At 42.6% G+C, this 26,843-nt stretch overlaps 1 protein-coding gene across 2 annotated transcripts in view; it reads left to right on the top strand.

Moving 5' to 3' along the window:
• PAG1 (phosphoprotein membrane anchor with glycosphingolipid microdomains 1) overlaps positions 1-26,843 on the top strand; it is an 84,848-nt gene that overhangs the window by 41,287 nt on the left and 16,718 nt on the right. Inside the window, exon 3 of one of the 2 annotated variants that reach the window (XM_063450357.1) lies at positions 3,673-3,733. The exons of the other annotated variant lie outside the window; for it this stretch is intronic. The gene's annotated coding sequence lies outside the window, so the exon portion shown is untranslated. The remainder of the gene's footprint in view (positions 1-3,672; positions 3,734-26,843) is intronic. 2 annotated transcript variants of the gene reach the window in all.

A 26,843-nucleotide genomic window follows, 5' to 3' on the forward strand; every position in this document is an offset into this window, starting at 1 on the left:
TATTGGTGAAAGACCAATTCCACTCCTGTAAGCTAAAAACTGGAAGATTATGCCACAGTGGGCACAATATCACCAAAACATGACCTTGAAGCTTGGAATATGTATGGAAAATCTCATTCTAGTGTGACACGCTGATGGCAAGTTCAGAAAAAGTTTTTTTGTTTTTTTTTACACACACACACACACACACACACACACACACACACACACACACACACACACACACACACACACACACACACACACACACACACACACACACACACACACACACACACACACACACACACACACACACACACACACACACGATAATCGAAGATTTAGAATATCGTGCAAAAGTTCATTTATTTCAATAATGCAACGTAAAAGGGGAAACTAATATATGAGAGCGACTCATTACATGCAAAGCAAGATAGCTCAAGCCGTGATTTGTCATAAGTGCGATGATTATGGCTTACAGCTCATGAAAACCCCAAATCCACAATCTCAGTAAATTAGAATATTACATGCAACAGTGGCGGATCCAGAACCTGATCTCGGGAGGGGCACTTGTAGATTATTTAAAGAAATAATCCAGGCACAATAACCACTACAGCTCAGTGTAGTAGTTATGGCGCCAGTAGTGCCAGGATCCCATCCCAGAGTAAGTAGTCAAACCGTTTAAGAACCGTTTGACAACTTACCTGGGGTCTGCTGGGATATTGGACATAGGAGCAGTGGTATGTGTTAGGGGTGAAGTGTGTGTGAAAGGTGCAGTGTGCGTGAGGGTGGCAGTGTATGTTAGGGTTGCAGTGTGTGTGAGCGGTGGCAGTGTGTATGTGAGCGGTGGCAGTGTGTATGTGAGCGGTGGCAGTGTGTATGTGAGCGGTGGCAGTGTGTATGTGAGCGGTGGCAGTGTGTGTTTGGGGCGGTGTGTATATGGGGCAGTGTGTGCAGTGTGTGTATGGGGGCAGTGTTTGTGGGGCAGTATGTGTAGTGTGTTTATGGGTGTAGTGTGTGTATGGGGGGCAGTGTGTGTATGGGGTAGTGTGTATGGGGGGCAGTGTTTCTGGGGCAGTGTGTGTAGTGTGTGTATGGGGGGTAAGTAGGGTAGGGAGGCTTTTTTTTAAATTTAATTAAAATTAATATATTCATGTCCCCCCTCCCTTCTTACCTTTACTGGGAGGAGGGGGGGCATTTCTTAGTCTCTGGTGGTCTGGTGGGGATTCCCTGGTGGTCCCAGTGGTGGTGAGCTACAGGGCTAGAGTTCACTCTCGCGAGATTTGGAGCGTTGCCATGGTTACAGCGACAACGCTCCAAATCTCGCAAGAGGAGGACCCGGAGGAGCTGCAGGCTGAGCTCCCGGGTCCTCTCTCCCTCCCCTGCCGGCTGCCAGCACCGTGCCTGCGGACCGGAGAGGGAGAACTTTGATCTCCCCTCCGGTCCGCAGGCACATTGCAGGCCTGGCGCTTGGGCAATGCCAGCCCTGCATTAGCCGGCAGGGGAGAATCTCGGGGGGGCAATTGGATCCGCCACTGGCATGCAATCAATAAAACAAGGAGTGTACATAGAACAATATCAGACCTCTGAAAAGTATAAGCATGCATATGGACTCAGTACTTGGTTTGGTTCCCCTTTGCAGCAATTACTGCCTCAATGCGACGTGGCATGGAAGCTATCAGCCTGTGGCACTGCTGAGGTGTTATGGAAGACCAGGATGCTTCAATAGCGGCCTTCTGCATTGTTCGGTCTCATGTCTCTCATCTTTCTCTTGGCAATGCCCCCTAGATTATCTATGGGGTTCAGGTCAGGCGAGTTTGCTGACCAATCAAGCACAGTAATCCCACGGTCATTGAACCAGTCTTTGGTGCTTTTGGCAGTGTGGGCAGGTGCCAAGTCCTGCTGGAAAATGAAGTCAGCATCCCCATAAAGCTTATCTTCGAAAGGGAGCATGAAGTGCTCCAAAATCTCCTGGTAGACGGCTGCGTTGACCCTGAACTTAATGAAGCACAGTGGACCAACACCAGCAGATGACATTGCTCCCCAAATCAACACAGACTGTCGAAACTTCACACTGGACTTCAAGCATCTTGCAGTGTGTGCCTCTCCATTCTTCATCCAGACTCTGCGTCCTTGGTTTCCAAATGAGATGCAAAAGTTGCTCTCATCAGAAAAGAGGACTTTGGACCACTGAGCAACAGAAAAGGTCTGTTTTTCTTTAGCCCAGGTAAGACGCTTCTGATGATGTTTTGTTGTTCAGCAGCGGTTTGACAAGGAATACGACATCTGAAGCCCATGTCCAGGATCTGTCTGTGTGTGGTGGCTCTTGATGCACTGACTCCAGCTTCAGTCCACTCCTTGTGAAAGTCCCCAACACTTTTAAATGGCCTTTTCCTGACAATCCTCTGCAGGCTGCGGTCATCCTTGCTGCTTGTGCACCTTCTTCTTCCACACTTTTCCCTTCCACATAACTTTCTATTAATGTGCTTTGATACAGCACTTTGGGAACATCCAACCTCCTTCGCAATTAACATTTGAGGCTTTCCTTCCATATGGAGGGTGTCAATGATGGTTTTCTGCACAACTGTTAGGTCAGCAGTCTTCCCCATGATTGTGATTCCTACTGAACCAGACTGAGAGACTATTTAAAGGCTCAGAAACTCTTTGCAGTTGTTATGGCTTACTTAGCTGATTAGAGTGGGACATGGTGAGCCTAGAATATTGCACCTTTTCACAATATTCTAATTTACTGAGATTTGGGGATTTGGGATTTGGGGTTTTCATGAGCTGTAAGCCATAATCATCGCACTTATGACAAATCACGGCTTGAACTATCTTGCTTTGCATGTAATGCGTCTATCTCCTATATTAGTTTCCCCTTTTACGTTGCATTACTGAAAGAAATTAACTTTTGCACAATATTCTCATTTTTCGAGTATCACCTATGTGCATATATACACTTTTTTTTTTCTTTGCCAAAGTAATGATGTACTTTTAAAGTTTTTTGTTGCAAGACCTCCTGAGGTCCAACATTGCTAGATGTGCAAGCAACCTCTTAAAATACCAAAACCAAATATAGTTTTAGTTTAAAAAGTGCTTCTTCTTTCAAGCTAGAATTTTGCAAACAAAAGTATATGCAGTATAAGAAACGTTGTTAAAATAATCAAAACAGAGAACTTCCTACTGACCTTTCACATTAATCTAGTCTTCTTTTAATTTCTAAGCCTGGAAGTGGTAATCAGTCACTCCTAGCTATTTGCAGTGTTGTGAAGCATGTGCTTATAAGAGTAGAACATCTGGGGTGTTTGAAAACCGCTGCATTAATCATGGTCTTGTATGATGCAGCTAAGAGCTTTTCTTGAGGCTAAAGCATAATCTCAGGCACTGAGTGAGTGAATTAGAGTACAGCTCCGATGCTATTGGCATCCTGATTGTATTGCTTCACTGAACAATGTTTCTACTGCTTACATAAATGCAATCAGGCAGAAATCTCATCCTCCTGTCTTTGCCACACTGACACATAAATAAATCTTAGATCATAAACAGATTGATGCTTCAAATTTCTTAACGCTGTCGTGCCTTTTTCATTTTTTTTATTTATTTATATTTTTTATTTTGTTTGTTTGTATTATTCATTGTCACACTGTATCTCCTGGCTGACATCCCATTTGTTTTTGGTTTTTTTTGTAGGAATTGCTGCATAAAGCGTGCAACCATCGTGTCAAATTAACATGCTACGCTGCTTTATATGGTAATCGGGTTAGGATCAATTCTGAATGATCTTGCATTTACATTTTCATCCCAGATCCTTGGCTAGAGGCCTTTAATTTGTCATTCTATTTCATATTTAATCTCTTTCGGTTACACAACCTGCTGATACATAATACCATCTCTGTAATATTATAAAAGCATTAACTAGTTGAGACTTTCAAAATATTATTTCCTTATGGACCATTGTCACGTGGGTATATCCCAAATTTCTGATCATCAAATACCAATGCAGTACCCATAAGGCAATGCATTCATTGTAGTTGTGCTGAGATTTTTGGTCAAAAAGCCAATTCTAATTTTGCAGAACAGGAGCACTTAGAACGGACCGTACTACGAAATCTGTCGACATATCTGACATTTACAAACTACATTTATTTATCTTTTTTCTTGACCTACTGATAGGTATTTATTTGAGTTTTACAAAATCATTAAAATAATGACCAAATTTTCCAGCAGTTTAACCCTTTAAGGACACATGACATGTCATGATTCCCTTTTATTCCAGAAGTTTGGTCCTTAAGGGGTTAATGGTTATGGCGTTTTTTGTTTTTTTTCCACAGTTTGCTTGGCTCCACCTCCATACCCTGTCAGAGAGAGTGTGTGTTTCTTTAAAAGGGAAACCTGGAATTCTGCTCCACATTAATATTAAAGTACCATGGCCGTAAAATGTAACCAGTCCTGCTCTATCTCCTGAATGAAGATGCTGATTGTTTTGCTTTGTGCTAGACTGTGTGTTTTTCCTTGGTAAATGTTGAAGGGTCATACATTTTTGGAATGCACCATTGTCAGCTTGTCTTTGTTTCTAGTCAAAAATGTAAAGGGACACACCAAGCACTACATATTAAAGACTTGCTAAAACATTGCCATTTCTAAGAAATTTAGCAGAAACCGTTTTTCTCTAGTGCCTGTCAGACAGACTGCCACAAAAGTCACATCCTACCTGAGACTTTCAATTTTCTCCATGTGCACTACATTATGATGACTGTCACCAATGCTTATTATGTAGGAGCACTGGATCCATTATTTCTGTATGAGAGGCACTTGATTGGCAGAGTGTGGCAATTGTACCATAGCACAGGAAAGATTCACCTAATCCACAATAAAGTGAAAAATGTAATCCGTATCCTGAGGTAAATGGGATCTCAGTCCGCTCTGCATGCACCAATACATACACAAACCACATATATCCCTAGTGCAAGTGATATATACTAGCCGTGTTAGGCTACTCCTCTACCTAGTATAGATAATGGATAACCATTGGATTATCCGACAGGCGCTTAAAATATTAATATACAAGCTTTATTAATTAGGGTTATTTGTAGCACTTTTGATAACCATTTTGTAGGTAAGTAGTGCACTGGAAAATAAACCAGTGTACCCAGGTAGACAATGGGTCAAACCATAGTATTAGTGTTATTAAACAGGGATAAACTAGAGGTTAAACCAAGTAGACAAGTGGTTAAAACATGGTCTAAGTGTTAAGTAACAAAGATTGACTAAAGGTTAGACCATAGTACTATCCAAGTGAAGCATTAATAAATATAGATTGGATAATAGAGTACTATAGTATATTCAGCTGCAACCTAAAATATCCACACAAAAAAGTACAATGTACAGGAAAGTGATATGGGAAATAGGTCGAGCATAAGACCGTAAAATGTAGTAAAGCCACACTCTCTCCCTGTTAAACTGACTGGACAGGTAGAGGAATAAAAGAATAAAGGAGTGAAAAATAAAATAAAATAAAAACTACTGGGAGTGAGGCATGTCTAGAAATCAGACATCCTGCAGTGCATAGTGTTAAGTGCCCTAAACACACTCCAAACAAAACGCCCAACGCGCGTTTCGGTGCAGTACAAGGTGCACCTTCGTCCAATCCTTATTATGCAGGAGCACTGGATTAATTATTTCTGTATGAGAGGCACTGGATTGGCAGAGTGTGGCAATTGTACCATAGGTCTGCAATGCTTCTCTAAGAGCAGTGGATCAGACTGTTTGATGATTACACAGTGGGACTAGAGACTGCAGAAGATGTACAGAGTTTGTGTCCCCCAGTCTCCTCCTGTCCACCCGGATAGGCACCCAGACCACTTCATACATTACAGGGTTAAGACCACTTCTAGTGGCTGTCTACCAGACAGCCTCTAGAGGCCTATGCACGAGGATATCACAGTCTTCTAAAACCAAATAGGAAAGCATTGACTACATGCCACACATGCGCATTATGTCCCCTTCCCCATCAGCAGAGGAGGAGTGCTACCCAGCGCTGTGGGACATTGGCAATGTATCGGGTAGACTGTTTTTAAAGATTTAATATTTTAAATTTAAAAAAATAAAAAAATTTAAACCCTCTACTTGCCACGGGGGTGCATAGTGATCCTGTCTATTGAGTTTAGGACCACTGCGCTAGACATTCACAAAATAACAGAAATGGTTGTCTAACAGCCAGGAGGCTGTAACAAGCTTAATTTATAAATGTGCCAATTTCTATCGAAACCTGCTATTTTTGCACTTTGGGTAAAAAAAGAGGACACACTCTTAATACATAAAACAGTTAAACAAGCTAAAGTGCTTTAGGGGTCTGGAGTGTCCCTTTAAGGTTAATTCACTAACCTTGTGATAGCGCAGAAATTGACATTATAATTTTTTTTTTTTTTATTAAATCAGTTTAAGATTGGCTTTTGTGGCTAAAATTATTTTCCCAAGTTAATTCACAGTTTAGTAAATATCCCCTCTTGTCTGCACACAGACTGTACACACTTTCTGCAGGAATGTCAGTAAAGGTTGGGGTAATGTATTACTACTGGTATTAGACATGCTTGATTTATCTGTCGCAGTGATCGGAGCACACAGAATTTAAATGACAAGACAAGCTAATTAGCCAACGTAATTTAATTAATGTCTTCCCTTCCCCCTCGCAAGCTACATAATTCCATTTTCTGTTGCATTCAGTTGAGGAAGATAAAGCTGATTTTCGCCCTAGATATGATTTATTGGTGTGCTGTATGCCTACAGGTTTGGAGATGTTGTAGAAACTTGCTTAATATTCATTCATTAATGAGACGGTTTATGCATTTGCCTTCCGTAATTTAAACCCATTCCTTCTTTGTTCTTCACAAAAGTTAAATGTCAGTGAAATACCAAAGGTGTTTTTTTTTTTTTCGTTTTTTTTTTTTCTTTGATATGATTTTGTGATTAAGAAGTATTTCATACATATTGCAGATTACTTGTTCTGGAATATGATATAATAGTAATGGTTATGCTTTATAGGTGTTGGATGGGGTAAATACATGTCTTTGTACAGTAAAATCTTAATGATGGTAAAAAAAGTGGGGGGGGTGGAATGTACTCTTTTTAAAATGCGAATTAGTTTAGCTCATGGGTCTGTAGTGGTGTGTGGTTTTAAAACAAATTATATATATATATATATTTTTTTTTTTTACCATATTGTCTATATTTACCTTGAATTTGAAATGAACATTGAATTCTCACTATAGTGAATGACCTTGTTAGATGCATATTTTAAGCTTACTGATGTGGTTTTGGTGTATAGATCATGCCACTGCAGTCTCACTGCTTAGTCTATTGCCATGAAGGAGTTAAATCACTTGTCCAAGACTCACACAGCCTCCCTAAACATCTTTGGAATAAGGGTTTACATTTTTTTTTATCTTGATTGTACAGTGTGTTTCATAAATTGGAATTTCGTAACTCCTGCGATGTCCATTACCTGCTAGAGTCATACACATCCTCCTGTGTGTGAAGTTCAATAAACCGAGCAGGAGATAAGAACTTCTATAGTAAAACACATTGCGCTGTTATATCTGGTCGGATTTGTTAGTCACAGGCAAGGGAGGTGTGATTAGGGCCAAAAGTCATGTAACTCCTAAAAGACCTAAAATTGAGCAGTGGGGCCTGTCCTCAACTTTGTGAACAGAAAATCGGGGGGGGGGGGGGGGCAGGGGATGACGTGATACATGAGCATTAGTGATGTCGCGAAGATAAAAATTTCCGTTTGCGAACAGCGAACGCGAACTTCCGCAAATGTTCGCGAACCGCCATAGACTTCAATGGGCAGGTACATTTTAAAACCCACAGGGACTCTTTCTGGTCACAATAGTGATGGAAAAGTTGTTTCAAGGGGACTAACACCTGGACTGTGGCATGCCGGAGGGGGATCCATGGCAAAACTCCCATGGAAAATTACATAGTTAATGCAGAGTCTGGTTTTAATCCATAAAGGGCATAAATCACCTAACATTACTAAATTGTTTGGAATAACGTGCTTTAAAACATCAGGTATGATGTTGTATCGATCAGGTAGTGTAAGGGTTACGCCCGCTTCACAGTGACAGACCAAACTCCCCGTTTAACGCACTGCAAACAACCGCAAACAGTCCATTTGCACAACCGCAAACTCCCCAAGGTTGGATACCAAGCTAGCCATGTCCCGTTCCTTGTCCTCACTGATGTCATTGAAGGTCTCTTCCTCCACCCAGCCACGTACAACACCAAGGGTCCCCGAAAGGTGACAACAAGCCCCTTGGGACGCCTGCTGTGTTTGGTCTTCCACCTCCTCAAAGCCACCTTCCTCCTCTGACTCCTCTTCTTCAGACTCCTCTCTCTGCATTATTATAAGGTGTGTTAAGAAGTACTATTCCTATTAGTTGGTCCTCCTACTTCAAATTTGGGGCCATGCGCATGTAATCTAATGTGCCACCAGATAGGAGTGGTGTGTTAAGTAGTCCCCCTCATCAGGCCTCTTTTAGTCGAATGTATTGCCCACTGTCAGTCCCTTCGGGATCCATCCCTCATTCATCCTAATAAAGGTGAGGTAATCTAGACTTTTTTGACCTAGGCGACTTCTCTTCTCAGTGACAATACCTCCTGCTGCACTGAAGGTCCTTTCTGACAGGACACTTGAAGCGGGGCAGGCCAGAAGTTCTATCGCAAATTGGGATAGCTCAGGCCACAGGTCAAGCCTGCACACCCAGTAGTCAAGGGGTTCATCGCTCCTCAGAGTGTCGATATCTGCAGTTAAGGCGAGGTAGTCTGCAACCTGTCGGTCGAGTCGTTCTCTGAGGGTGGACCCCGAAGGGCTGTGGCGATGCGTAGGACTTAAAAAGCTCCGCATGTCCTCCATCAACAACATGTCTCTAAAGCGTCCTGTCCTTGCCGGCGTAGTCGTGGGAGGAGGAGGATTACTTTCACCTCTTCCCCTGTTAGATTCCCGTTGTGCTGTGACATCACCCTTATACGCTGTGTAAAGCATACTTTGTAATTGATTTTGGAACTGCTGCATCCTTTCCGACTTCGGTTACCGTAATTCGGTAACATTTCAGGCACTTTCTGCTTATACCAGCGGTCTACTAGCATGGACACCCAGTACAGGTCGTTCTCCTTCAGCTTTTTTTATACGAGGGTCCCTCAACAGGCACGACAGCATGAAAGACCCCATTTGCAAGGTTGGATGCCGAGCTACTCATGTCCCGTTCCTCGTCCTCAGTGAAGGTATGTTCTTCCCACCCCCCCCCAGCCACGTACAACACCACTGGTACCAGATAGGTGACAACGAGCACTGTTGCGGTTGATCTTCCTCCTCCTCCTCAAAGCCACATTCCATCTCTGACTCCTCTTCCTCACAATCCTCTTTCAGCGTTGCCGCAGGTCCAGCAAGCGATGCTGATAAGGCTGTTTCTGGTGGTGATGGTGACCACAATTCTTCCTCTTCCTCTTCACGCTCATCTATGGCCTGATCCAGCACTCTTCGCAGGGCATGCTCCAGGAAGAAAACAAATGGTATGGTATGTCGCTGATGGTGCCCTCGGTGCGACTGACTAGGTTTGTCACCTCCTCAAAAGGACACATGAGCCTACAGGCATTTCCGCATGACGTCCAGTAATGTGGCAAAATTCCCAGCTCCGCAGAGGCTGTCCTAGCACCCCGGTCATACAAATACTCGTTAACGGCTTTTTCTTGGTGGAGCAGGCGGTCGAACATTAGGAGTGTTGAATTCCAACGTGTCGGGCTGTCGCAAATCAAGCGCCTCACTGGCATGTTGTTTCGCCGCTGGATATCTGAAAAGTGCGCCATGGCCGTGTAGGAACACCTGAAATGGCCACACACCTTCCTGGCCTGCTTCAGGACGACCTGTAAGCCTCGGTACTTATGCACAAAGCGTTGTACGATCAGATTACACACATGTGCCATGCACGGCACATGTGTCAACTTGCCCAAATTCAATAGCGCTAACAAATTTCTTCCGTTGTCACAAACCACTTGGCCGATCTTGGTGCGGAGTCAGCCACTGATCCACCTGTGCGTTCAGGGCGGACAGGAGTGCTGGTCCGGTTGGACTCTCTGCTTTCAGGCAAGTCAACCCCAAGACGGCGTGACACTGCCGTATCTGGGATGTGGAATAGTACCTGGGGAGCTGGGGGAGTGCCGTTGATGTGGAGCAAGACGCAGCAGCAGAAGAGGACTCAGCCGAGGAGGTTATGGAAGAGGATGGAGTAGGAGGAGTAGAGGAGGTGGCAGCAGGCCTTCCTGCAATTCGTGGCGGTGTCACCAACTCCTCTGCAGAGCCACGCATTCCATGCTTGGCAGCCGTCAGCAGGTTTACGAATGCGCAGTGTAGGTGATATACCTGCCCTGACCCTGCTTTGCAGACCAGGTATCAGTGGTCAGATGGACCCTTGCCCCAACACTGTGTGCCAGACATGCCATTATTTCCTTTTGCACAATCGAGTACAGGTTGGGGATTGCCTTTTGTGCAAAGAAATTTCGTCCGGGTACCTTCCACTGTGGTGTCCCAATAGCTAAAAAATTTTGGAACGCCTCAGACTCCACCAGCTTTTGTATGGTAAAAGCTGGCGGGCTAAGAGTTTAGTCAAGCCAGCTGTCAGACACCTGGCAAGGGGGTGACTTTGTGACATTGGCTTCTTACACTCAAACATGTCCTTGACAGACACCTGACTGTGGGCAGATGAGTAGGAACTGCTCAAGGCGAGAGATGGAGTGGCGGACGGTTGAGAGGGGGCAAGGAGGACAGCAGTGGTTAACGTGGCTGAAGATGCTGGACCAGGAGGAGGATGGTGGCTTTGAGTTTGTGTGCTGCTTGTACTCATGTGTTGATCCCATAGGCGTTTGTATTGTGCGATCATGTGCAGTTGTACCTAGGTGGGTGTTGGACTTCCCATGACTCAGTTTCTTTTGGCACAGGTTGCAAATGGCATCGCTGTTGTCACAGGCAGACACACAAAAAAAAAATGCCACACTGCTGAGCTCTGCAATGACGGCATTCTGGTGGTGGACACAGCATGTGTTGATTGGCGTGCTGTCTGGCTGACCCCGGGTGCCGATGCATGCTGTCTGACTGTGCCACTAGCTCCTTGCGACGACCTCCCCCTGCTTCCAACTCGTCTCCTCCTCTCTGTCTCCCCATCTGAACTTTCCCCCTGTTCTTCTTCTCTTCTAGCAGGCACACATGTGACATCCATGGACGCATCGTCATCATCAACCGCTTCACTTGTATCTGACAACTCAGCAAAGGAAGCAGCAGCGGGTAAAACATCATCATCATCATCACACCGTACGTCCATGTGTGTAATGCTGCCTGACTGAGACATATCCCTGTTATCTACATCCTCTGGCAATAATGCTTGCGCATCACTCATTTCTACCAACTGATGTGTAAATAACTCCTCTGACATACCAAGTGAAGCGGCTGTGGTGCTGGTGGTGGTGGTGGCGGCAGGCGGGCGAGTGGTAACTTGAGAGGTGCCCGAAGCTAAGCTGGAGGAAGGTTCCGAGCGGAGGCTGTACAAGATTGGGTGTCCTGTGTTAGCCAGTCAACTATGTCCTCAGAACTTTTCAAGTTCAGGGTACGTGGCCTCTGAACACTGGACATTATTCTAGGGCCAAAGGGAATCACAGCACCACGACGGCCCCTGCGGGGTTGCCTGCCTCTGCCTGTCATTTTTTTTTTTTCGATTAGTGGTACTATGGGTGCAAGCTACTGTGACAACAGATATGAGTGGCACTGTGCACTGGCAGACGTTGGCAGAGTAGACGCTGTAGGCCTGACACACACGCTTGCAGACAACTAACTGCTATTCAATCTATTTGTCAGGATCGGGACAGGGATCCAACACGCAGAGTACAAAGAGAGGAAAGGTACGTATACCGGGCCTTAGAATGGCCGGACTAACGTACCGAGAGTAATAGAGAATAGTCAGAGACAAGCCGAGGTCGAGGGAACGAGAAGACAGATAAGCGAGAGACAAGCCGGGTCAAGGGATAACAGAGAAGCAGGGTAGTACAACGAGCCGAGTCAAAACCAATAGGGCAAACAAGAATACCAGAGCGCTGAGTGACTAGACAAGCTAGAACCACGACAGGGCAATGAGCTGAAGTGAGAAGTAAGCTTAAATACCCTGGCTCTGGATGGTAATCACGCCTCTGACAAGTACCGATTGGATATCGGAGACTTGAGTGACAGGTCGTTCGTGATAGCGTCATGACGTCACGTATTGAGCGTCCTGCTAGAAAAGGACGTGGATTCCTCGCGGCCGGTGTTTAAGTGACTGGATGAACCGCGAGGAACAGAGGAAACAGCTCGCCTGGACGGATAAACCACCAAGTCTCTACCTCCCTTAGAGGTAGAGGCCTCAGGTACCCTGACAGTACCCCCCCTCTCAGATACGCCCACCGGGCGGAATGAACCGGGGCGAGATGGGAAGCGGAGGTGAAATGCTCTGCGAAGGCGAGAAGCATGAACGTCCTCCTGAGGTACCCAACTCCTCTCCTCAGGACCATATCCCCTCCAGTTGACCAGATATTGCAATTTTCCCTTTGAAATTCTGGAGTCAATGATGGAGCTGACCTCGTACTCCTCCCGACCCTCCACCTGAACAGGACGAGGTGAGGAGGCCTTAGAGGAGAATTTGTTGCAAATAAGAGGTTTCAACAAGGAGACATGAAAGGAGTTAGGAATGCGTAAGGCAGGTGGCAGAGCAAGGCGATACGCAACCGGATTGATACGAGTGAGAACCCTGTAAGGACCTATGTAACGAGGAGCAAATTTCATAGATGGAACTTTTAGGCGAATATTCTTGGTACTCAACCATACCCTATCCCCAGGAACAAAAACAGGAGCCGCTCTTCTATGCTTGTCAGCGTGTTTCTTGAACAGCGAGGAACTATGTAATAGAATTTGCCGAGTCTGATCCCATAATTTCTTCAGGTTGGCGACATGATCATCAACCGACGGTATCCCCTGAGAAGAGGAAACCGAAGGAAAAATCGAAGGATGAAAGCCATAGTTCATGAAGAAAGGGCTAGAGCGAGTTGAATCGCAAACAAGGTTATTGTGTGCGAACTCCGCCCAAGGAATCAGACCGACCCAATCGTCCTGGTGTTCGGAAACAAAGCAACGTAGATACTGTTCGATCTTTTGATTAGTACGTTCAGCAGCTCCGTTAGACTGAGGGTGATAGGCAGAGGAGAAGTTCAATTTGATGCCCATTTGAGAACAAAAGGATCTCCAGAAACGTGAGACAAATTGAGAACCTCTATCAGAAACAATCTCTGAAGGAATCCCATGTAGGCGAAAAACCTCTCTCGCAAAAATCTCCGCCAATTCAGGAGAAGTCGGAAGTTTAGGTAATGGCACGAAATGGGCCATCTTAGTAAATCTATCCACCACCGTGAGAATAACAGTCTGTCTCTTGGAAGCAGGCAAATCAACGATAAAGTCTATGGACAAACAGGACCAAGGTTTCTCAGGAATGTCCAAAGGGTGTAACAGACCACATGGAGATGCATGAAGTAGTTTAGTCTTGGCACAAGTCTCACAAGCTGCGACGAACTCCTCAATATCTTTTCGAAGTGAAGGCCACCAGAAATCCTTGGATATCAGAGAGTATGTCTTGCGAATACCAGGATGACCAGCTATTTTACTTTCGTGAAAGCATTGTAAGAGCTCCAGTTGAAGTTCAGGAGGAACAAAGTTTCTTCCCTCAGGAGTGTTTCCAGGAGCTAGATGTTGTGACTTCAAGATCTGGTCAAGTAGCGGAGAATGAATTTTGAGACTGGTATTAGCAATAATATTGCATTTGGGTACAATGGAGGACAACAGTGGTTCAACTGAGGCAGAGGGCTCATATTGGCGAGATAGCGCATCGGCTTTAGAATTCTTTGACCCAGGTCTGTAAGTCAGAACGTAATTGAAATGGGTAAGAAACAACGACCAACGAGCCTGCCTGGAGGACAGACGTTTGGCCTCTCCGATATAAGACAAGTTTTTGTGGTCTGTCAGAATGGTAACAGGATGTAAAGTACCTTCCAATAAATGTCTCCACTCTTTCAAAGCCTTGATAACCGCTAGTAATTCTCTGTCACCAATGTCATACCTGCTCTCAGTACCGGTCAATTTTTTAGAGAAAAATCCACATGGATGTAATGGTTTATCAACACCCAACCTTTGAGATAGGACAGCACCTAAACCAGTCTCTGATGCGTCTACCTCAAGTAAAAAAGGCAGCGAAGTGTCGGGGTGAACTAAAATTGGCGCGGAAGCGAAAAGCTCCTTGAGAGTTTTGAACGCCAGGAGAGCTTCAGTAGTCCAATTCTTAGTATCAGCCCCCTGTTTGGTCATGTTAGTGATAGGTGCGATAATGGAAGAATAGCCCTTAATAAAGCGCCTATAATAATTAGAAAAACCAATAAATCTCTGTACGGCTTTAAGACCTTTGGGTAAAGGCCACTCTAGAATGGATTGGAGCTTATCCGGATCCATCTTAAATCCCTCCCCAGAGATCACATAGCCGAGAAAGGTTACCTGGGTTTGATCAAAGCTACATTTCTCCAACTTGCAGTACAAGCCATGCTGGAGAAGCTTGTGCAAAACCCTCCTGACTTGCTTGTGATGAATCTCAATGTCACTAGAATGAATGAGTATATCATCTAGGTATACAATGACGCAATCTTGCTGAAATTCCCTAAGAACCTCATTTATCAGATCCTGGAATACAGCTGGTGCATTGCATAACCCAAAAGGCATAACAGTATATTCATAGTGACCATATCGAGTATTGAATGCCGTCATCCACTCATGTCCCTGCTGGATTCTCACCAAGTTATATGCCCCTCTGAGGTCTAACTTGGTGAAAATTGTAGAGCCCTTCAAACGATCGAAGAGTTCGGTAATCAAGGGGATTGGATAGGCATTTTTAATGGTTATCTTATTTAGGCCTCGATAATCAATACAAGGCCTCAGAGAACCATCCTTCTTTTTAACAAAAAAAAATCCAGCCCCGGCAGGGGAGGAGGACCTTCTAATGAATCCCTTGTCTAAATTTTCGTGAATATACTCCTCTAGAACTGAGTTCTCTTTCGTAGATAACGGGTATACATGACCTCTGGGCGGCATGGTACCAGGGAGTAGGTTAATTTTGCAATCAAAGGACCTGTGTGGGGGTAAGGTATCGGCTTTCTTTTTGTCAAATACAGCCTTTAAATCTAGATACTGAGACGGAATTTGTGTCTCTGTAGGATTATCAGAGTTAGCCGCTGTATTGGTTAAGCCGAGAGGTGAGACTTTCCGCAAGCATTTCTCTTGACAATTCTGTCCCCACGAAACTATCTCCCCTGACTCCCAATTAATAATAGGGTTATGTCTCCTCAACCAGGAGTACCCCAGCACTATGGGAATAGACGGAGAAGAAATGAGCAGTAAGGATATGTCTTCCCTATGTAGGATGCCAACAGTTAAGTTAATCGGTATGGTCTCATGGAAAATAACAGGCTCAAGTAACGGTCTACCATCGATGGCGTCAACGGCCAGTGGTGTCTCTTTTAACTGGGATGGAATAGCATGCTTGGCAGCAAAACCCTGATCTATAAAGCTCTCAGCAGCTCCAGAATCGATTAGTGCCATAGTCTTAACTACTCCCTTCTCCCACTTTAAAGAAACGGGTAACAGAAGCCTGAGCTCTTTGTAGTTGTGAATAGAGGACAAAGTAGAAACACCCAAGGCCTGTCCTCTAGAGGAACTTAGGTGCGAGCGTTTCCCGAACGATTGGGACAGTTTAGGCGTAAATGACCCCTGACTCCACAATACATACATAAGCCCTCCCTTCTCCTGTACTGTCTCTCACTCTCTGTGAGATGAGTACTGCCTATCTGCATAGGTTCAGGAATACGTAAGTCCTCGAACTCAGAAATTTGAAAGGTAGGCGCTAGTTTAAAGGAGGGTCTACGGGTCCTATCTCGAGTGTTCAGCCTCTCTCTTAAGCGTTCATCAATACGAGATATAAAAGAAATTAAATCCTCCAAATTTTCAGGGAGTTCTCTAGTAGCGACCTCGTCAAGAATTACATCTGATAACCCATTCAGAAACACATCTATATAAGCCTGTTCGTTCCACTTAACTTCTGCCGCCAAGGACCTGAACTCTAGTGCATAATCCACAAGTGTTCGATTGTCTTGTCTAAGGCGCAACAGTAATCTAGCTGCATTGACCTTCCTACCAGGGGGGTCAAAAGTTCTTCTAAACGCAGCTACAAAGGCATTATAATTATAGACTAGTGGGTTATCATTCTCCCATAAAGGATTGGCCCATCTCAAAGCTTTTTCAATGAGTAGAGTGATAATAAATCCAACCTTCGCTCTATCAGTAGGATAAGAGCGGGGTTGTAATTCGAAATGGATGCTAATCTGGTTTAGAAAGCCACGACACTTCTCCGGTGACCCGCCATAACGTACTGGTGGGGTAATACGGGAAGAAGCACCTACAGTGGCTACCTCTAGACCTGAGACTGCAGGAGAAATAGAAGGAGTACGTGTCTCCTCAGGTGGATTACTAGCACGGGACAAAAGTGCCTGTAGTGCCAAAGCCATCTGATCCATCCTATGCTCCATGGCGTCAAACCTGGGATCCGAAGAACCAAGTTGACTGTTTGTACCTGCAGGATCCATTGGCCCTGTCGTAATGTCAGGATCGGGACAGGGATCCAACACGCAGAGTACAAAGAGAGGAAAGGTACGTATACCGGGCCTTAGAATGGCCGGACTAACGTACCGAGAGTAATAGAGAATAGTCAGAGACAAGCCGAGGTCGAGGGAACGAGAAGACAGATAAGCGAGAGACAAGCCGGGTCAAGGGATAACAGAGAAGCAGGGTAGTACAACGAGCCGAGTCAAAACCAATAGGGCAAACAAGAATACCAGAGCGCTGAGTGACTAGACAAGCTAGAACCACGACAGGGCAATGAGCTGAAGTGAGAAGTAAGCTTAAATACCCTGGCTCTGGATGGTAATCACGCCTCTGACAAGTACCGATTGGATATCGGAGACTTGAGTGACAGGTCGTTCGTGATAGCGTCATGACGTCACGTATTGAGCGTCCTGCTAGAAAAGGACGTGGATTCCTCGCGGCCGGTGTTTAAGTGACTGGATGAACCGCGAGGAACAGAGGAAACAGCTCGCCTGGACGGATAAACCACCAAGTCTCTACCTCCCTTAGAGGTAGAGGCCTCAGGTACCCTGACACTATTACAGTCAAAATTGTATTTTTTTTTTTAAATGTACACTACTGTTACACCAGATATGAGTTGCACTGTTGTGACACTGTGCCCTGGCAGGCCCTGAAACGCACACGTGCTATTATATTACAGTCAAAAAAGTATTTTTTTTAAATGCAAGCTATTGTGACACCAGATATGAGTGGTGGCACTGGGCAAGTGGGCACAGTATACGCTGTGAGCCTGACACACACGCTGGCAGGCAGGCAACTGCAATTAGATTGCACAGGAAAAAAAAAAAGCAGACTGATGTTCTAGCCCTAAAATGGATGCTTTCCAGGAGGTGGGAGGGTCTGGGAGGCAGGGTCTGCTGCTGTTTGGCTGGAATGTGTCTGCTGACTGTGAGGTACAGGGTCAAAGTTTCCTCAATGATGACGAATAGTGGGCGGACCGAACATCGCATATGTTCGCCGTCCGTGGTGAACGCAAACAAGCTATGTTCGCCAGGAACTATTCGCCAGCGAACCATTCGGGACATCACGAATGAGCATGCAAGCTTTCGTCCCCACGAGGATATGGGTCTGAGGATATCTCCCAAAGCGGTGTTCAAGGGTAAACGCTGAAGCAGCCGTTAATAGGACATCTGAACTACGCATCTAACCTGCAAAGGAGGGGAGACAAAATATAATTGGAGTACCTTCAACTTTTGATAAACCCGCTGGCTGTTTGCTATGCTCTCGCTTTTTATGGGGGACGTACCCTGTTGCAAAGGTTTCTAGCGGTGAGGTGCGAAAGCAAGGCCTGGGGAGTTGAAGCTGTGAAGCTGAGATCGAGTTGTATTCACTCCTTTAGTTAAGCGGTAAATATAGACTTGCTGTATTAAATAAAGCAGCAATACAGCAACAAGCTACAATAAGCTGTAACACCTCTACCAAATTAGGTTATTTTTTTTCAGTTTGTCTTAATAAAGTTGCAACATCGAATAACTGTATTGAAATTAGCGGTTTGGCGTGCTATTTGATAATACTAGCAGGACTTAATAAATTGGCATACGGATTCAAGAACAAATTAATTCCCAGCTACAAATTTGCTTGTGACATTTTGCACCATTAAATTTGGGAGAGAAGAGGTATTGAATCTTATTCCATTTTTATAAGTCTTAAACTGGAATTAAGCAATATAAGCTGTCATAACCTGCTATATGGTTATACACTGTTTCTTAATCTGCTGCATTTGATTTGACTTTATGACCAAACTGCAGTATTGGAATAAGTTACTGGAGAGTTCACTGGATTTTTTTAATTCATATTTTTTTTTTTAATCCAACGTTTAAGGCAATTTATACTTAAATCAAGGAAGTGGTATATCTGGAAAGCTATAGAAGCCCTATAAATTAATGTAAGAAGATTAATCGGAAGATTGACTAAACTTCTAAGCTAATCTTTCAAGGCGGAGATAAAACTACTTTTTTTTTTAATGTTTTTTTTTTATGTGTGGACATTGGGAACTTCATAAGTATAAAGAAAAGTCTTAGAATTACAACCAAAATGTCTCCAAAAAGAGAGAGCGAGAGAGAAAGGTAGAACGGTAAATACTGAGAAAAATAAAAATATAAATTTATACTATTCCCTTAAATGTAACCCAGGAAGACCACTCAGTAACTTCTCTATATATTACACAAAGAATACTCAATGAAGCACTTGGTCTATACCTTAAACTAAAACCGGATTCTGAAGATAAGTCTAATATCTTATGGCTGGAGATATCTCTTCCAAACTGCAATTGCAATCTGATACACTTCAAAAAATGCAAGCGAGTAATGAAAATCTAACTTTAAAGTATAATCAACTGGAAAGGGAGATTAATTTATTGGAGACCAAATTAGTTGATCTGGATGATCGATCTCGAAGGAGCAACATAAAACTGAGGTGTTACAGAGTCAATTACTTTCTATCAGCTGGACCAGTATTTAAAGGGACACTATAGTCACCAGAACAAATACAGCTTAATGTAGTTGTTCTGGTGAGTATAATAGCTCCCTTCAGGCATTTTCATGTAAACACTGTCTTTTCAAAGAAAAAGCAATGTTTAAATTGTGCCTAGGGATATCTCCAAGTGGCCACTCCTTAGATGGCCACTGGAGGGGCTTCCTGGCTCTGGGCTGCACAGTAAGCAGCCCTGCCATTCAGCGTCCCCACGCTCTGCATGGAGACACTAAATTTTCCTCATAGAGATGCATTGATTCAATGCATCTCTATGAGGAGGTTCTAATTGGCTTAAACGACATTTGGTGGCCCGCCCCGGGCCGATTTTAAAAATCAGCCATTGCGCCAGCGAACCCGGACCTGGAAATAAGGTGATATTTAAACTTTTATAGGTGGGTAAGGGGGACAGGTGGGGGGCAAGCCACCTATATGATGAGTTTAGCACTATAGGGTCAGGAATACATGTTTTTTACGCCATAAGATATGGCTGGTATACATCCCGGTTCCAGGAGCACACACCGCTCCCACACAACCCTGAGACCTGCAGCACGCGGAGACGCCACATGGCTCACAAAATTGTAGCAATCACAGCCGGAGGCCAAGCCGAGGCATACTTCACAACAGCCATGAGCAAACTGTACAGCATATTTGCCAAATTCTGGGCGAAACTTGAGGCTAGGCAACAGCATACTCAGCTGAATTACTCACAGACCATCCCGCCTTCCAGAATCCTGAGTAAGCTGTATAAGCGGAGAACCCCACTAATTGCACGACGGATGCCAAGGAAACATGGCTCAATACTGCACCCAGGGCCCGAGAACCCGAGAACCCGAAAGCAAAACCCGCAGCCAATCTTGGCCTTGTCAGCATGAGGAGACTGGGGACTTTGAATCGTTCGCCCCCTCAAAATGGCGCATACCGCACTGGAGACCCATGGGACATAAGCGCACAAGCCCTCTATCGGGACACTCACACAATACCTGCCTCCATGTGGCATTCCCCAGCGATCATTAAACACTCCCGAGTAGGGGGGTCGGCTGACACTGGACCCTCTTCCTGAGGCACACGGCCGGCTCTGTGTGGGAGCTCTTTACAAATCTACCTACACTACTTATGATTTTTGAGCCACGTTCTTCCCTCACATTCTGATGACCAGAAAAATTTCATTAATGTTTGCAGTTCTTATTATTATTTAAAAACTGAGCAGTGAAGCCATGAGATCGAGAGTCGGGTTTGTTGTGGTTTTTCTTTTCATGTAATTTACAGCAGTTTTGCAACATCTCCTATGTGCAAGTTATTTTGATTATGCCTAATCTAGCTTGTTTTCTTTACTGCATATAGCAACCTAATCTAAGCTATCTGGTGGAACATTCTATTGTTTCTAAGCTACCCAGTGCATGTACTTAAACTGGTTCCTTTATTTGTGTTTATAATACCAAGCACTGAATATCCTTCCTTATTATAGTTCCTAAAAATGTGCAATGTTATCACTATGCCAGTGTAATACTATGCCTTTTAATTCGCTAGCTATAGCCATTGTGGTTAGGCCAGTCTGATTTGTTACTCTATGTACAACAAAAATAAAGAATTGGGGAAAAAAAATATATATGCATAGCAAGAGCTTGGAAAAGTCTATCGCCTGTATCATGGCAGGAGGTTATGGAACAAATAGAATTTCAGTATAGGATGGAACATGACTTTATTTCTAATGTTGGAATTCGAATGACTTATGCAAAATTGTGGTTACCCTGGACAACCAACCAATAAGATAAACATATCATGGCAGTTTTCCCGGTTTGGTTTTACCTCATGTCGAATCTAAAGAATCGTCCCCCTTTTTTTCTCTCTTCTTTTGTTGTTTCTTCTTTATTTTATTTTTTATTTTATTTTTCTGTTGTTAATAGAACACTAATAATCTAGATCTATAGAAGAATTTGGATAGATGTCGGACTATACGAAGATGTTTTGTTGACATATTTTGTGTATAAATTCATATTTTTTTTATTTTTTTATATTGTACTCTTGAGAAGGTATTTGTACTCTAATATGAACAACGACAATATGATATAAACCCTGCCTTAATGTAATAATATATGTCTGTGAAATATCTTGTCTATATGTTTATTCTTCAAATAAATAAAATAAATATAAAAAAATGAGCAGTGGGACTGCCTGGGGCATGATCTATAAATTAAAACGATTTACACAAAAACAAAGGTTTAGCGATGAAAAGATATAGAAAATCCCTATAACAAGAGGAGTAACCAGTTGAATAAAACATAACTTTTATTAAGATCCTAAAAGATATATAATAAGTCGAGTGATGATATATACATCCATTATATAAAAGAAACATTGAGAAGATCTCTGTGGAAAGAATCTAATTGATTCTAACCTGGTGAAGCTTATAAGCTTTAACGACCTTAGAATAGAAACTTAATATTGATACAAAATATCAATACAAAACCATCGCACTGGCAAGCATGGTAATAATGTATCAATACAAAAAATAAAATAAAGCGACAAATGGTACGTAAACAATAGCTCCACAAATACCTGTATGAGTGTGTATGGTTTAGCAGAGACACTCTCCTATGGCAATAAAAAGGAGGGGGAGGAAGGGTATATAGTAGACCTGTATAATTGGTAATAAGCAAGTTTAGCCTGATGGGAGTAGATCTAAAAATAACCCTATGCTGTTGCTGTACTTCCGTGCCTCCGAGGGCACCCCTTAACAAAAGTACAGCACCCACCAGTCTATACTGCCGTAGCTAGGTCTCCATAAAAAAAAACGTTTTTTTCTTCATTGTTTTTTGTTTTTGTATCCAGAAAATCTGACTTGAGATTCTGCTCCAATTGCTATATGATCAGAGGTTTAATTTTGTTGACAATTCATATTCCAAATACTGCATTGTATAGGTTGGAAAGGTGTGTTTTATACTACTGCATGCATTTTTTGTTGTTGTTTAAATGTGAAAAAAATTATAATTGTATTTAGTGTCTTTAGAAGACAAAAACTACTTAGAATGAATTTCCAGGGGATGCTAGAATAACGTTCAGTGTCCTGGTCTACAGAAGCATTAGAGAATTTGCCTTCTGCTAAGCACAGAAAAAAAAAGTAGGGCAGTGCAATGCCACAAAATCGAACACTGGCTGCACCCATTAACAATTTTACTGCTCCGAGGCAATAAAAGGGGTCAGTTTATTCTGTGCTTTATGTATTGTATGTCAGTTTAGAACTGTTTACAAACACTGATTAGAGGCATGTTTGTGTCATTCACAGATCCTAATAAAATGGGCATTATATTTAACGAGGGCAGATTATCCCCAGATGTTCAATAAATTAATATCCTCCTCATTTTGGTATTAACATTTTCTGAATCTCTGTAAACAGAACATATCTGCCTAAAATCTCCCATGTAAATGAGAATGTGGAACTTTGATTATTGTGCTAAAAGCAGATTTTTGTTTCCAAAGGAAATAAATGAGATTCCATATTCAAAATGTATAGTCCCCTGGCTTCCAACACTCTGTGATTTATAGCCCACAAGCAGAGCACATGATTTTATTTAGCTCTTGATTTCCTGCATTCTTTCCAATTCCCACAGTCCCCATGTCCCTGCATTTTATAAACATGTCCCTCATTTGTAGGAAATCAGAACATTTTGGAGTCTTTTTTTTAAATAAAGCACTACAGATGAACATTTATCACATTTATGTGATTTTTAGAATATAGAAAAATTAAATAAACTGATCAGCCACAATATTAAAACCACCTGCCTAATATTGTGTATGTCACCCCTGTGCTGCCCAAACCTCTCTGACGCATGGCCTCCCCAAAACCTCTGAAAATGTGGTATCTGGCACCGACTTGAGCCGCAGATCCTTTAAGTCCTGCAAACTGCGAGGTGGGGCCTCCATGGATTGGATTTGTTGTTCCAGCACATCCCACAGATGCTCAATCGGGTTAAGATTGGGGGAAATGGAAGCCAAGGCAACACTTTGAACTCTTTGCAATGTTCTTCAAACCATTCCTGAACAATGTTTTTTTGCAGTTTGGCAGGGTGCATTATCCTGTTGAGAGAGGGCACTGCCATCAGGGAACTCCATTGTCATGAAGGAGTGTACGTGGTTTGCAATAATCTCTAGGTAGGTGGTATGTGTCAAAGTAACATCCAAATAAATGGCAGCACTCCAGGAGGACATTGCCCAGTGCATAACACAGCCACCTTTAGTTTGCCTTCTTCCTATAGTGCATTATGCTGCCAGGGCCAGACTGGGAACTAAAAGCAGCCCTAGATAAATTCTATTCCAGCCCAATAAGTCGCGCCAGCATAGTGTGCTGATTTAGAGGTGGAAAAGATAACTTAAAATTGAAAACTATTAATGCAACAAAAGAAAGCACTCATAGGGCTTCAAAATAAACAAGAGCGGCTCTATTTTAAGCAGACGTGCATTTGCATATAATCAATGTTTCAATCTAACTACCTTCACATATTAAGGAAAGTTTGGTAATGGGAATTAAATGGTAAATATATGCATTTGCACAACTAAAAAAAGTCCTGTGAGTGTGCTCTTCAGTCTGAATGTATATTAAATTAAGTAAATATTATAGGCATTATTTTATATATATATATATATATATATAATATTACTAATGCACACATTAATATGCATGCATGTGTGTGTATTACTGTCAGAATCACATCAGTGTATCACATCAGTGTATTACTGAGAGCATGATAGTCAGATCTGCACCCTCCCTCAGTCCTCTTGTGCTTTCTGATAGCTGCTGCTATCACTATTAGAGTGTGCCGCTGGACCAGCTAGGCAGCCACCCGGAGACACCACCATGATATGTGGCCGGCCCCCTTTGTTTGCCACCGGACTGGTGCACCTACATGTGGCCATGATATTACTAAAAACGTCTGTACGCCTCCGTCAGTCCCTCTCTATGTGAGGGCAGAATTAGAGCGCCGCACAGCCCCAGGTGCTGGGGCACACCGGTAAATTTCCCAGTATCCCAGTGGGCCAGTCTAGCCCTGCATGCTGCCATCTCTTCCCCAGGTAAATGACACACGCAATCGACCCTCCACCTGATCCAAAAGAAAATATCGATCATCAGACCAGGAAATCTTCTTCCATTGCTCCATGGTCCAGATCTGATGCTCACGTCCCCATTACTAAGAAGATGGAGGGTGAAGAGGTCAAGATGTTTGTCTACAGAGCTTTTTTTTTTTTTTTTTACTGAAAAAAATAAAATACAATCTCCCCAAATGATGTGCTTGATGCCTGTAAACTCTAAAATTAGTGTTTTGAATGCTGTGTGTATAGGCCAATCCGTCATAAATCCTGTTAAATGTTTTTTGTTTAGTTTTTTTTTACATTGGCACTGTTGGTTAACTTCGACGTAATATTCTTCTTGATACCTACATCAGGCAAAGTTCCATGTAAGTAACTTTCTTTAGAAACGGGCTTTTACCATTTCAATAAAGCAATAACCAAGTTTGCCGCTGAATAGGCTGCTATATAATGGCCTCAGGCATCCCATTTATAGTTCAGTATTTGCAGGCTCCGAATGAAATATTGATTTTTATTGCTGCTGCAGGGTTTATATTACTCTGGAATATGCCTTGAATGTGAATGTTGATGTGATTCGAGCCTAGCCAATGACAAGAGCAAAAATATATACTCCCGAGAACGCACTAATTCCATTGAGCAATTTTATACAATCACATTCTCTTCTGAAACCATCTTTGAATTTTTAAATTGCTTAGAGCCAGGTGTGTACTATATACATTTCTAGGCTTAATGGAAGAAGACAATGGTTTCTTTACTTTTTGTATTTTATAATGTACAATTTAAAACTGCACACCATTGCACTCAATTTCTGTTTCTGTATTTTTTTTATTTTTATTTTTTTTATTTATTTCTGAGGGATTGAATTGGTTTTTCTATTTTCTAAATCCTGAAGCCTTTTAATAATCTTTATCCACTGTAAAAGTATGTTTATTGCAGAAATCGAAATTAATTTGATGTTTTAATTGAAAATACAAGATGGATTCAGAAAATGAAATAGAATATATTGCAAACAGGAAGTCTCATTTAAAAAAAAAAATTGTATTGGGCAGGTTTCGGTTGTTGTAAGAACATTTTGTACAATAACTCTAACACATGCCATATTGATAACACAGAGAGCATAACAAAAATGTATTTATTTTAATTTCTTTTCTTTAGAATCAGTCACACAGTCTAGTTAATCCATGCTTACCCTGGTGCAGCAACCAATCATACGTTGTTTGATATAAGTGCAACTTTAAATGACACATTCCCTACCAAATAGCGTTGTCTAGCAACCAATAAGTGCAAAAACTGGTTTTATAAATCCTTGTCAATATGGGAATTTTTCATGATCCTTTTTTAAACATGATAATGATGCTTCTGGAAGAGTAGTTTGAATCTCCAAACCTTATTAAACCTCAAATTGGGCAGAGTGGCTCCAGAGTGTATTTCTTACTCCCTTAAGTATCTCCGGATGGGAAGACTTTGCCGGAACCTCTGTCTGGTCCAATTTTTAGCGAGCTCAACTCCTGAGCCTGGTCAGCCGCAATGTCAACAGGGATTCAGAGAGAGTGCAAATTGAGCTGCATGATAAATTAACATCTCAAAAGCACACTTAACGTATAATATTGAAAATTCTTTGTCTGTTCTGACACCAGTGTAAGGCTAATTAGTGGAAATGATCTTGTAGAACCTCAATTATCCCCAATATAATGTTGTTTTATGGTCTCCAAAGACAGTCTATCAAAAAGTTGTGTAATTCAGTGTTCCACCTCTGTGTGTACACTGCAAACCGCCACATGTTTTGCACCACAAAGTTGGAAAATCTTGACATCTATGTTTAGAACACTCATAAATAATGGGTGCCACCTATGTGATCTCCCTGTCCATGGTGCTGAAAGCAATGGTGGAACATCTTCAGAAAACCACAAAGCCTGATCTATCTGCCCTTAGGATATTGCCATAAATTGTGTTAACTGTGCCAAACTGTGAATTGCTGGAAATTGAACAGCGAGTTTTACATTTTTGGCCCCAAATGCCAGATATAACAAAATATGGGAGCTGGAAAGTTGGATAATAGCACAATTTACCCAAATCACTTATTTTTGCCTAACAGTAGAATTTTCCTGCTAGGTTAGTGTCTGTTCAGTTTAATGATTTAGAGTTTAACTCTGAAATTATTCCCGTATCATAGGACATTTGACTTTTTCTTTAAATTTACTTCATCTCTCACCCTACATCTAGCACTGGATAGAAATAAGCAGTAGTGCATGTGACACCTACATTCTTAAGAATAACAGATTTTGCTTGTTTAGTAGTAGTTTTAAATGTTTTTTTTTAAAAAATTAAAACATTTTTTTAAGTGAGTAGTATCTCCTAATGTACCTGTTTGATGAGCAGGAGGAAAGCAAGCTATGGTTGGTGTCAAGCAGACTGTGCTTCATGTAGACAGAATTCATTGCGATGTTAATTTTGTTAAAAGATAACCAAGGATCTTTGCCCCTTTTTATTAAGCCTCAAT

This window comes from Pelobates fuscus, chromosome 4 (assembly GCF_036172605.1).
Source record: "Pelobates fuscus isolate aPelFus1 chromosome 4, aPelFus1.pri, whole genome shotgun sequence".
In the NCBI taxonomy this organism is placed as follows: Eukaryota; Metazoa; Chordata; class Amphibia; order Anura; family Pelobatidae; genus Pelobates; species Pelobates fuscus.